The 12,622-nt window shown below is 47.6% G+C and overlaps 1 long non-coding RNA gene across 1 annotated transcript; it reads left to right on the forward strand.

Moving 5' to 3' along the window:
- Positions 1–8,928: 8,928 nt before the first annotated feature.
- LOC112890268 lies at positions 8,929–10,078 on the forward strand. Its single transcript, XR_003228294.1, has 2 exons — positions 8,929–9,151; positions 9,747–10,078. It is a non-coding gene; the product is annotated as an uncharacterized LOC112890268 (long non-coding RNA).
- The last annotated feature ends 2,544 nt before the right edge of the window (positions 10,079–12,622 follow it).

Raw genomic sequence — 12,622 nt, forward strand, 5'->3', positions numbered from 1 at the left:
GTGATTGTTACAACAGTAATTACTAATTAGTAACAAAATCTTCTAATGCAATTATTATTTTTTTCCGATCTAAGGTTATATCTTACAACATATGTCATGCACTCATATCCAGCATGTTATATACCGTCTTAACCAAGTATAGTGTTAAGATCGCATGCATTCAATTTATAATGTGCAATATTTTGTTAGAAACTCTTATTTAAAATGATGCTAAAGACAAATAAAAATGTAGATATGATATTTTGTTTAAAAAGCATGATTTATAAGTACTTTTGAGAAACCTAGGTTGTTGCTCTAGAAAATTAAAATCCAGAATAACAAAGTGTTGTTGTGAAACTAAAGGGTGTTGGCATCTACCATATCATGTCCAACACGCTATACATGCCTTATAAATAGCACACAAATCATTAATGAGCACCTATTCTAGGATAATACTGCCACCCATCGTCTTCTCTAAACATGAGAGGGTCTAATCATTAGCCAATGCATGACTACACCTGTACTATGTGACAAGTGTCTCAAGCCCACATGTCCACATATATTACAATTTCTATTTTAAGATGGAAAGTGTTAGAAAACTTTCACCAGAAGATATAAAATATCCACATAAATGCAATTTCATGCAAACAAAAAGGATACAAAAATAATATTGGGATGGTTCGCAACCGGCAAGCATTCTTCTTTAATTCTTCCTCCTCTTCTAGCTACCAGCTATTATCGGCAACAAGACCCGTTGATTTCTTCGAGTGCTACTAAAATTTGCTCACCTCACTATTGTTCAAATATTGATTACTGTCTACTCGTCAACCACTTGCAGGCTAATAAATACGGTAGAACATTCTGCAAAGAAAAAATATGGTAGAACATATACAAACCTTAGTTTACATGTTTTAATATTTCCTTTTTTCATTAGAAATTTATCAACATTGTACCTGTATAAGGCACGGCCATCTTTATAGGATGCAAGTATTGGAACACGTGAATTAAATATTCGAAGTAGTAAAATCTTTACGAAACTAAAGATTCATAAACTATTTCTTCAAAAAAATTCAAGGGCATATCTTCTTAGAATAGAAAATAGAACGCTAACCATGAGCTCCTCAAAGAAAATGTAAATAAAAGAGTTAGGTTTCGAGTCACTGCTAGAAATACCCCTAATGAGTGCTGAAAATGAATAATTCATATTGTGAACTTTTTTAGAGAAAAGGGATTCATATTGTAATTTCAAAGCACATTGTCACAATTCAAAATTTGCTCAGCTAGCTTGCCCTAGAAAAAGTTCGTAGCAAAAACCTATGTTGCAAACGCTGCATGTAGCGTCAAGTTTGACGTCGGAAGGACGAGAGGACATGGTTGGCCCGTCGCAACCGGCACGCCTCCCGGCAGAAACACGCCGGAGCGCATGCAAATCTCATGTCATCTCATCCGATTCGGCCGGCGCGCGAGGAGTGAGGATCTGCATCGAATTCAACCGGCGCTGCTAGCGTTCTCCCTCGTCCGAGATGACGGGCGGCGGCGGCGCTGCTGACAGCTGACTTGACTCGACCCCGCGCGTCGCGAGCCGGTGCCAGATGGTCGCGGCGCCACCGGGCATCTCCGCCGCCCGCCGATGCTGACTGTTCCAGGGGCAGTTTGGGAACCGGTGGTAGCTTCGCGAAGCAGGGTACTGGTGGCTCCTTTTCTTTTCCTTGTTCAGGGGGGGGGGGGGAGACGAGTGGACGAGTTGGATGGATGCTCGCCAGGATGGGCTGCACGCCGTGGCTGGCTGGCCGGCCGGCCGTGGCCACGTGCACGGCTCCGGGGCCGGTGGCCGGCCGGCTTTCAGCTCGGGCCCAACGACCTGCACCAAACCGTGCTGGGTACCTCCCCTCCCCATCACCTCACCTTCCAGCCTTGATGAGGAAACAGCGGATGGAGTGCTCGACCGGTCGAGCTGCTGCGTCCCTTTCCGATTTCCCCTTCTCCCACGCATCGACCGGAATGTGCCGAAAATCGCATGGAAATCTCGCTCATCATTTAATTTTTCTTCCCAGCTTTTGAAGAAAACGAGCGCGGGTTAGGCGAAGAACACTCAAGAGCCGCGCAGGACGGACGGGCGGCTTGAAGTTTTTTTCTCTCTCTGAATCGAACATGGGGGGTCATGCATGGTATCGTTCTGCTGCTGCCACGGTCGAGCAAAAGCCCAACAAGTCAAACCTGTTCCGGCCATGGGATTATGAACCGTTTGAACTTGGAGGCCGTGGGTGCCCGTCGAGTTTGAAAATCGGAATGGTGTCCGTGGCCTTGTCAGCTGCGTTACTCGCTGGCTGTCGCTAGCTATGAAAAGGAGGTGATCGCTAGCTACTTCCATCTCCATGAACTAGGGAGAGGACCGTCTTATCTTACAATAATGTTCAGATCGGCTGGCCGGCCGGATACGGTACGAGGAAAAAAGCATCCGTGGTCGGTCCAAGTAGGAAGGCTGGCGAGAATTTGTAGGAACCGTGTTTGGTTTGGTCTAAATTGACGTGATTATGGAGTATCTTAAATCAAACTCGTTCGACTTTAATTAAATTTATAGAAAAATATAATATCTGCAATACCAAATTTGTTTCACCGAATCTGCCATGGAATATATTTATACAGCGCATATATTCGTACGACAAATGTTGTTATATTTTTTATAGTGTTGGTCAAAGTTGAATAAATTTGATTTAGAAAAAGTATTAAAATATGCGGCATGTAAAAAATTACAGAACAAGGAGTACTAACTATGGCTAAAATCTAATTCGGCTGTCGGAAACGTCAACTAAAATTTCAGCGGAAATTGTTGCTTTCCTACGACACAGAAGGTAGGTAACTGCAATAATCAGCGGTAGGTTCCGGGACCCCGCGCTTTTCACTGTGCGGCGATCGAGGTTCGTCAGAGAATTTCGTGCTTTGCACGTGGTATGTAGCAGCTGTGTACGAGTACTCCTCTTTTACTAGCTAGCTCGCCCACAGCATAATTTAATAATTTCCTAAAGAGAAAGAAAAACAGTCGTGGAATTTCCATGGGACTCGGAAGTGCGTGCTGCCGCACGTAGGCTAGCTGGAGGAAACGAGAAAAACGAAGCGGAAACGGAAGCTTTATTTGCTGGAGGCTGGAGCGGAGCAGCCACCAATGTCGGAACCGGACGTACAAAAGTCCAACATCGATGGATCGATCAACCCGAAGCCTCTTCAGTGTCGCTGTCGTCGACGGTCGAGACGGGACAGGAGTTGGCACCAGCAGCAACGATGCATGCTGTGCTGTGCCGAGTTCGGGCAGGCATGGGCAGCAGGTGCCGGAGCACGCACGTTGCGCTCCTCGCAGGGCATCGTGTCAGGGCCGATGGTATGGGATGGCCGAGGGGGCATGCGTCGTGCTCGCCGGCTCGGCCGTCGGGAGTTCCGAGGCCGGATCTTGTCGTGCGCACCGGAGCCGCACAGCTGACATGGCAGGTGTCGCCGTCGTCGCGTCTCCTGTGAATCTGCGTTCGGCGGAGCAGCAGGCTGCAGGAGCAGGACGCCGCCAGCCCGCCAAGGATGTCGCGCGTCCCTGGAAGCCTGGAACTGAAGAGCCCGGCCCAGAGACCAGAGAGGTTGACGCCTCTCGTATTTACAGACGGCCAGCCCAGCCCAGACCATCGTTCGCGCGCGCGGCGGGGGGAAATTCCAGCCCACACGGCCCACCTGCCTGCTGACTCGCAATTCGCGCGGCCCACCCGGCGCCTCGGCCGCCGCCGCCGCGGCGCTACCCCATTCTGCCTGGGCGGCTGGCGGCGACCCAACAACCCACCCGACGTCCCGACCCGGATCGGAGCAGCCGCAGCCGCAGCCGCAGCCGCTCGCCCGCACCCGCCACTAGGAAAGATACTACTACTACAGCACGTCTCTGCAATCGATGCCGGCTTCCCGTTCAGTAGCGTCGAATGCTTCCCTGCCATCGAGCTGGATGGAACTGGATGTTTGCTCTGGGCACGTTTCCCCGTGTACTCGATCGCCGGCCTGGCTCAGGGGCGTTTGCATTGCAACAGCATCTCCAACACATTATTTATATTTTACATTCAAAATACACTCTCCATTATCAATAATTATTTTTAACTTTTGATAATAGTTGCTGCAGCAGATACCAAAATCTAATCACCAAGAATAGAGTAAATAGATAAATTCTCTTCATTTACGGTAGAGGATTTACGGTGGAGGAGGTGTGTTTTAGTGATTACCAAAAGCTTTTAGGTATCGGGGATTGGGGATTGGATTGGATTGGATTGGTAATCTGCTGGAACACCTTCAATTACCAAAATATTAAATTTTTGGTATTGCGGAGATGGATGAGTAATATGTTGGAGGTACTCTAAGGGCTAAAAGTTTTATCCTACCACATCGTATGTTTCGATGCTAACCAGAAAGATTAAACACGAGCTCATTATAAAACTAATTGCGGAAGTCTATGGCTAATTCGCTAGATGAATCTATTAAATCCAATTAATTCATAATAAGCATATGTTTACTGTAGAATCATATGTAATAAATTCATCTCGTGAATTAGCTTAGAGATTATGCAAGTTTTATCATTAGTTAATGTTTAATAATTCTAAGAGTTTCGCACCGGTGATCCCTTCCACAAAATACGTATCTTAAAGCAGCTAATAGTTAATTTAATTGTTTTCTAAGCGGGTACTGTTGGGCTTGCATTGGTCCTACCCATCCCCTAAACAAATCCGGTCGATGCCCGATCCACATTACCCAGCCCACACGCCGTTGGAACCCCAGAAGATCGATTCAGTTCTGCCTGCCTTTTCGAACTCAGCTCGATCGCTATTTCTCCTTTATGCGTCGAGCGCCGTCGCCGGTAGGTTCATCCTCGTCTATCCATCCTTGATCAAATCTCCTTGGCAGCACCGTCATCTCTCATCCACAACTTGCGCCGGTGCACGGACGGACGGCGGCAACATCCTGCTCGTCACCCCACCCCTGATCCGATTTCCACGGCTCCGCCGGCGGCGGCAGCAGGTATCCGCAGCCACACGGAGCAGCTGTCGACGGCGAGGAGGACGACCTCCACAAGGTGGCCGCTACTTGTCCGGTTGTCCCCGCACCGCCGACTGCGACCTTTGCAGGGGCACTCGCCTCATCCCCAATCCATTTTCGTTCAATGCGGCAGCACTTCGGGGCAATGGCGTTCTAAAGCGGCAGCGCAATCCAGTTATCATTACTCTCTGGCGCAAATCAATTTGGTTAGCTGTAGTTCACTAGGAATAAATAAGTCCATAAAAAAAATATGAGAAGTAATCCCTGGTTGATCTGACTATATGTTTCTTGATTATTCTCTTAGAGATCAGATTGAAGAATTATCGAGCCAGTTCAGAAACTGTGAGAAGGATTGACTGTGAAACAAGAATAGGTTTATCAGCAAGATGATTCATGATTTTGTTAACTGGAGTTGTGATGGCGCATCAGCTCATGTTTCATTAGTTTGATAACTGAAGTTTTCTGTTCTGCTTATGATCTTGTGCCCCGTGTGTACTGTCCTTTGCACATTCGTGTGGATTGTGAGTCAGTACAATTGGTGTCCTTTGCTTCCTCTTTTCTGAAGCCTGATGTATGTATGCAATTGGGTGCAGAATAATAAATTCTTAAGCAATGACGTTTTTTATAAGAAATAATAAATCCTGCGAATTCATAAACCAAATGAACCAACTCAAGAAAGAAGTATGTCCCTGTAATGCTTGATATCCTGGATACACACAACTCGTGCCGCCGTGGTGGCCGCAAGCGGTGGGCGCAGGCCTCCAGCTGGGTGTCACGTCGGCAAAGCAAGGGAGGCCGGAGAAGAGGCGGCGGCGGGTGGCACGGCATTGGTAGAGGTGCCGGCAGGCCGGCTGCACGTGAGGCAGGGTGAGGAACGTGTCGCTGGGCGAATTGGGGATAGAGAGATAGAGGTTGAAGATGACCATGAGATACGGATGTGCCTGTACTCAACGCTACGGGGAGAACGGATCGGCTGCTTCCTAGTGGATCAGTCATGGGTGGGGGCTCATTAGGGCGTGGGTAGGGCTGGGCCAAAATAAGATCCACTCGGGGAAAAATTAAATTAATTGTCACCTGCGCGTGCAAATTTTATGGAAGGAACCATCGGAGCAACTCTATTTTTAATTAGCAACATTTTAATATGACGAGACTAAAGTTTAACCTGCCGATCAAAATCAAAACATGGCCTTACTCTCCGCGTCCGCTGGGCATCCAGTTGCAGCAGCAATAGCATCCTCGGCTGCTGACTGATCCTCCTAGCTCCTGGTGGCATACTAGCATGCGTCAGCTAGGCTCATGTTAATCCGGCGTGGAGTTACTTTCGCTGCTTCCATGCTTGCCGCGCTGGTCAAAAATAAAAAATGGACCTCGTGATGACCTGTCCATCTCGATGCAGACAATGCTGGCTGATGAGGACACATACAAAAACGTCGTCGGCTGGTCACGGTCAACAGCGGAACGCAACGGAGGGTAGGATTCTTGCAGCGACCAGGACAGGACGATGCCTATAATTCTGGCTCTAGGTGCGAGTAGTTTAGAGGCCTGCTAGTCTTCTCTCATCTCTTGGGCGCTAAGGATTATATTAACCAAGTAGGTTTGGAGCATATCAGAAGAGATCCTCGGATTATATATTTTGCGAATTCGTGTAGCTTTCAGCGAGTTCCACAACGTTTTTTTTTCTTTGGAGATGATGATGGCAACGCTCGTACATCTCTTGGAGATATCAGATATCATCTTTATCAGTCAAGTCTGCATACGAGCAGCAAATAGAATATCAGAAGAAAAGCTCCAAGGTTCCACATATAAAAAAAAAACAAGAGGAAGGATTCAGAGACATTTATCCTGGCCTTCTGCCATCAATTCCGAGCAAGCCAACTGCCAACCTAACACGTACACATTTGCAAGTTGCATGATAGACACACAGTTCAATCTGATGCATCTGATAGATGGCCTGCCCAGGACATCTTCACCTAGTGCAGGCGTATCTTCAGCAGCCCACTGAAACCCCTCATGTCCTCACCCAAGATACCCTGGTATAGAATCCACTTAATGTCTTAACCTTCACAAAGCGTCGCATGATCTTGACAAGGACAGACCCAGCAGTGACACCATGAGTTGATGAGGATACAAGGTTAGGTGAAAACAAAATGTGAACTGGAAACCTCTGGAGTGCATACGACAAATGCAGCCCTGATCATGCGTATCTTCAGCACAAAGGAAGCTCACCGAGGATACAATGATACCGAAACCCACTTAACCTTCACAACTTCAAAAGGGCCCCATGGTGTTTAACAGGGGACCGAGCAAATGGCACCATGAGATGAGCACAAAGGGTTAGGTTAGGTGAAAAACTGAAACTGTGAGCTGAAAATCCTGGACTTTATATATGTAAATGCAAGGGCATCTCTTTCTTTGCTGACTTGGTTAATTAATTAAACTAAATCCTGGACTATATATGTAAATGCAAGGGCATCTCTTTCTTTGCTGACTTGGTGATTTACTTAACCTAAATCCTGGACTATATAGAAATGCAAGGGCATCTCTTTCTTTGCTGACTTGGTGGTTTACTTAAACTACACCCATTTGCGCCATTATAGAAAAAACATCAATTTGTGCCGGACTTTGAGTGTTGTTTTGAACTTTTGCCAGATTAGTCTATATGTATATCGAAAGGATTTATCATTGAATAAATGAATAACCATGGCGTACAACTCTTCGATGCGAAGGAAACTAAGTCATGGATGCATGCAGATATAGAGATACTCATAAAAAAACCCACCTCCGTTCAGTTTCTTGTCTGCACATGATAGATGCAAGGGTGCTTCCAAGGTGACACACCCTGGCATTGACAAGTGGTGGCCTCTCCTGCGTTTGGTCTACAAATACGAGCCCCTCTGCATCCATTGCTCTGCACAAGGTAGAGGAGAGCCGAAATAGCAGCAGTACTAGCAGCAGAGAGGAGGAGGAGGAGAAGAAGAAGGGCGCGAGGATGTACAACGCGCCGCCGCCGCAGGACATGTCCTACTACGACCACTGCCAGAAGCGCCACCAGGAGAAGGGCTGCCTCTACGGCTGGTGAGTGAGATGATCTAATTTCTTTGATCTCCTCCTCCGATTGTTCAGTCGTACTAGTGCCTGTTCCGTTTGGTTACCGGTGTTTCAGAGCTAGGGAACTGCAGGGGTTCCGAACACCGTAGTTGACCAAAAAGTTCATCAAAGTTTGAGTTCAGTAAAGTCTGCATCTGCATATACGCCACTCTATTTCTATCTTTTTTGGGTTCGGATTCAGTACCTTTTCATGTTCAGAGCCACCAGATAGATATCTTTCTGCAAATCATGGTTGGTGCTACCAAGTAAGCAACATGCCAGTAGACAGCGAGCATGACCCCAGCTTCCTAAATGGAGAGGCAAGTTGGAACTGTGACGCGCATCGATGGCTAGTTGGCGTTGGTGCTCTGGGACCATACGGGTCCATGGGCGGGCTTCTACCTTTTTCTGCACCTTTTTCCAGCCTACCAGAAGTTGAGAACTGACCTGACCACTCACGTAAGACTGCCTCTTGTTCCAAGAAGTCTCTATGAAAAATATCCTGAGTGAAATAACAAGGCGCCGGAAACAAAGACTAGAACACGCACACGGCACACCAAGACGTCTCTGCATTCCAGCAGAAATCTAGTCATTTTGCGTGAAATTCATGCTGTCCAAACGGTGGTAGAAAAAAGATGACACGAATTCAGCAAACAGTCACTGGCAGGTGGGCACACGGAGTCCTACTGTCAAACACTGTCCCTTTCGCCCGTGCGCTTGTGTGACGCCGGTGGGAACAGAGAAGGCAAACCGCCGGCACAGCACACCCTGTCTTCGGTTCTTCCCCGGTCTATAAATGGTGTCCTCTCCACCACTCCTTCCTTCCAAGAGAGGAGAAGATTAGGATAGAGTCGAAGGAAGCCCTTGCCCAGTTGCTGCCCCTCCCCTGCCCTACTTACCCTTGTTCATCAGCTGAGTAGTTTATCGCCACCAAGGCAGGCAAGATGTACGACGCTCCGTCCGCGCAGGAGATGTCCTACTTCGACCATGTGCAGAGGCGCCATGAGGAGAAGGGCTGCCTCTACGCATGGTAACTCAGATTCAGTTTCAGATATTCAGTTCAGTTTCAGTTACACGGCCTGAAACTTCAGCTGGCAGATCTTTCACACTCTATTTGCCCACTTTATTTTCTAGTGCTTTATTGGGGTTCAGTTTCCTAGAAATATACTGCAAATACCTGCAGCTTCAAGAGAGCAGCCTTTCTGAACGGTTGCTCCATGATCATGAATTATTCGGTCGTCTGTGTTTTCCCCCGACCCATAGAATTAAAACTACTTCAGTTTTCTCTTGATGACAGTCTGCTCTGCATACTTCAGTTTCTTCAAGAACTTGAGCAGTTGCGCTTGCAGATCTGAGGACAACCAAACCAATCGCACACCTCCCGAAGTCAACATACTAGCAGCAAAAGAAAATGATCAAAATTTTCACCATCCAGCATGCCCTTACATCTACTATTATTCAAGTTCTCGGTTGACGTTGTTTATTTGCACGTGAAATTGTTGCTTGCTAACATTGTTCTCTGCCAGAAGGCAGGGTTCATTTTTTTTTTGTTCCCATCTTCTGAAGGTTTCTTTGTGCTGAACTAACTCTGCTTCCTCTCATGTGCCTGCTCAACCGCCTCGCAGCATCTTCACGGCGCTGTGCTGCTTCTGCTGCTACGAGACCTGCGAGTGCTGCCTCGACTGCCTCTGCTGCTGCTGCAACTAGGCCGCCGCCTGCAGCTCCAGAAGGCCGGATGGAGATGGAGATCGCCTCTGTCTCTCTTACCTGAAAATTCAGTAGCCTGCTTGCTTAGTCTGGTTGTGAAGAACATAATAAAGCATGTTGTAGTTATTCTGTCAGTATGAACATTTGTGTGTTCTGAACAAGGTTCTACTAGTGCTGTAACCAATGGTTTGAACTGCCGCATCATACTGTCAGCATCCGATTCTGAACTCACTGCGTTTAGTCCGCGTTAGTTTATCTGTACTGCTGCTATGCGTTCTGATGGAATTTTAATCTTCTTCTTCATTTGTTTAAAGTACAGTCATCATCGGCGAATTCAGGTTCAGAGGAATATGTTCGACTATCACAGTGCCATTTTTTTTGGGGTCTGAATTATCATTAGCAGCGTCTGGTGCACCGGATCTTGCCTACGTGTTGTAACAGGTTCAGCAGGTTAACCTGCCACGCTAGTCAGCATGGACTATGCAACTAGTTTGCCAGAAATCAAAAGATGAACTTTTTTGGTGTACTACTTTTGCAGTTGGTGCAACAACCTTCATGGCAAGAGAAAACCTCGATTGGGGTCATTGTACACCAGCACAAAGGTAGATCAACAACAATTTTAGACCATGCTGAGTTGCTGACAATGGTATGGTAGCCTGCACTGAACTACAGTCTACAGAGCAACCGTTTGTTTGCACAAAGCGTCATGGCTGCAAGCCCACACTTTATATCTGCTTTCAAGACTCGAAAGCGGCTTTGCTGCATAGTCGTCCATGGTTTCAACTTACAAAGGAATCGTTTCAGAATATGGGGGAAGGCTCCTAGGCTTGAACAATGAGCCTCACCTTTATGAATTATGATGGATGCGAGAACATAGCATTCATCAACTTGTTCAAAGTCGGACAAGAAATATAGACGATCAGACGTCAAGATCAGGGGAAACAGAGCAACCGGGAACAAGTATGGATGCTTTGTCAGCTTGATGATCTCAATTACAGTTTACACGTACCAAATCCTTCGAGAATGTGTGCTCAATATCCAACGCTCTTGATGTTTTCTTTCTGGGCTCCCATTGATTATGAATTTCCAGGTTGAACTTTTTTACTGAATTGACAGTAGGAGCACAGCTTGCAAAGCTGCTACAAGTTCTGTAGTTTTCCATGCCTACAGTCTTGTACTGCTGTATCAAACATAGAGAATCAAATAGCCCCACTGAAAATGTACTGGTGATCTCCTTTAAGTAAAACTAAAAGTGCATGTAACTTAATAGGTTAACCATTGTATAGATAGCCAAACGGGCTGTATCAAATGGGCCGCACGAGACACGGCACTAAAAACACGGCCCGACACGGCACATATCATGCTCGTGCCAGCCCGGCACGGCCACCGTATTGTGCATGGGCCAAAACACCGGCCCAGACACGATACGGCTAATAGGTCGGCACGGGCCTAGCACGGTCCCGGCTTGCTAATGGCCCCACCTCAGGGAGCCGGCTTATATAAGCCGCGCCCGTCGCCGGCTCCCTCCCAAACCCAAACCCTAACCCACTCCTCTCCCCCGCCTGGCCGCCACTCGCGTCTCGCCCACTCGCCCCTCCGCCTCCCCCATACACCCCAGCCCGTCGCCTCCCTACCTCTCGCCTCTACAGACTCTAGTCGTCGGATCTCCACCGCCAGCTGCCGATGGTCTTCGTCCTGTGCTCCACCCTCGCCCTGGCGCCTCTCCTCCTCGACTGCCCCTGTCTCCTCTACTCCTCTTCCTCGGGTAACCGATCTAGATCGGCTCCACGGTCCGGCCACCGAACCTGCGCCGCGCCACCGCTGTCGGCCTGCACCCCGGCAGGGCACTACCGCACAACTTCTTCCTCTTCTAGTCTCATCCACCTCTCCCATCTCTGGCCTCCTCGAATCCATCCCAAACCCTAACCCTAACCGTAGCCTGGTGCATCATCATCTACCTCGCGCGGCGAATCTGGTGCTCCAGATCTCAAGGTAAGCGTCATTGTCTACCTCGCCAGTGCTACTTGTTTTCTTATTTTCTTGTTTCTTTTCTTTCTATCTTACTGATCCGATCTCTTTCCTCTATTTCTCAGGTCCGTGAGGAACCGGAGGCCAGCAATGGAGGACGAGGACAACGTCGGGCACTCCATCAACGAGGAGATTCAAATGAGGTTGTGGGGGGGGGGGGGGGGAGGGGGTGACGAAGAGGACTTGCTTGCAGGGTAGGAAGAGCTCTTTGGCCACTCTACACTAGCTCAAACTTGGAAAATTTATGTGTTGTTTCTTTTTACTTGTGCTGATGTGTTGTATCTGTTCTATCTGTCATTCTATTGTGCAAAAATTATGTTTGAATAAAAAATTTGAAGTGTTCTTTCTATTTTGGGATGTTTGAGTCTATTTTTACTTGTAGTGCTTAGGCCGGCACTATCACGGCATGCTGCACGTGCCGCCGGACTGGCACGGCACGGTTAAATGCCTATAGTGTCATGCCTGGCCCGTGCCCGTGCCGTGCAGTGCCGTCCGTGCCCGTGCCGTTTAGTGCCGTGCGGAACGTTTGGACATCTATAAACCACTGTACCAATATCCGATGAACATGAACTACACGGCTTTCAAGGTCTGCAAATTTTGGATTGCTACAGCATTCAATTCCAATTCCCAAATTTAACTTCTTTCTGACTAAAAATCACGCTTGCAGTGTTTGACACATGCAAAAGATCCCCTAAATTCCAAAATTACTAGTAGGATTAAAAGATCCCCTACATTCCAAAATTACTAGGATTCCTCAACCCGTAAA

Source organism: Panicum hallii, chromosome 4 (assembly GCF_002211085.1).
Source record: "Panicum hallii strain FIL2 chromosome 4, PHallii_v3.1, whole genome shotgun sequence".
Classification (NCBI taxonomy): Eukaryota; Viridiplantae; Streptophyta; class Magnoliopsida; order Poales; family Poaceae; genus Panicum; species Panicum hallii.